The sequence below is a fragment of the Sorex fumeus genome, unplaced genomic scaffold (assembly GCF_029834395.1).
Source record: "Sorex fumeus unplaced genomic scaffold, SorFum_2.1 ptg000032l, whole genome shotgun sequence".
Taxonomy (NCBI): domain Eukaryota; kingdom Metazoa; phylum Chordata; class Mammalia; order Eulipotyphla; family Soricidae; genus Sorex; species Sorex fumeus.
Genome location: NW_026606089.1, coordinates 4,014,953 through 4,015,890, shown reverse-complemented (window position 1 = coordinate 4,015,890; position 938 = coordinate 4,014,953). Strand labels below are relative to the sequence as shown.

The following is a 938-nucleotide window of genomic DNA, read 5'->3' as shown; positions in this document are numbered from 1 at the left end:
GTCTGTTTTGCCTGTGTGTCATGACTGAGAATCACTATCATTAGATATGAAACTCACTATACACAAAGATGCACACAGGCTGCTTTGAGTCATCTGTGATGTTAATGTGTGTTGGCCATTAAACTTCACTGAGACCCTTTTTTCTGTCCTTTACAGGAGCCTCATGAGTCTCAACTTCCGTTCAAGTTGAACTTATAATAATGTGGAATGAAATCATCAATATGCTCCTCACCTTTTCCTTCAGGAGAAAAATCCTACTTACTTTCAAGGTGGTCAAAGTGCAGACAACACCATCCACCGTTTCCTGGAGATGTACACGGGACTGAGGTGAGAACAGCAGAAGGCTCTAGTTTAATGGTCTTAATGAAGGTTTCAGGGAAGTGCATTAAACAGGACTCATATAACATCTTCCAAAAGAATTATTTTGTAAAACTGATGCCTTGATTATGGTAAAAGATAATATGGTAAAAAACATATTTTTCTTTCTGGGACATTAAAATTCTAAATCTATCAAGCTGATTTGAAATACTTTCCTTGATTATGTACCACTGTCTGCCATAGGGTAAGTAAGGACAACACTCAAAGTAATCAGAAGAGAAAAAATAACTCCTACTAGGTTTGGTTACAGATATACTAAAATTGAAATGATACAGAGATTATCATGGTCCTTGCACAGAGATGACATGCAAACTTGTAAAGAGTTCCATATTTTTGTTGCAAGAAGAACTAACACGGCTACTTTAAGCTAAGGCAATCCCCACAAGTACAAAAATTCTACATAAAGATAGCACAAATCCCCATAACAACAATCTCTCTCAATGTCAATGGACTAAATGTGCCAATTCAGAGGCACAGAATAGGAAGATGAATTAGAAAACTGAACGCAACATTCTGATGCCTGCAAGAAACACATCTGAGCAATCAAAGCAACCATGGGC

General features: G+C 37.3%; 1 pseudogene; it reads left to right on the top strand.

Annotated features, from left to right (window-relative positions):
* The first annotated feature begins 612 nt into the window (after positions 1 to 612).
* Positions 613 to 713, top strand: LOC130025938 (uncharacterized; annotated as a pseudogene).
* The last annotated feature ends 225 nt before the right edge of the window (positions 714 to 938 follow it).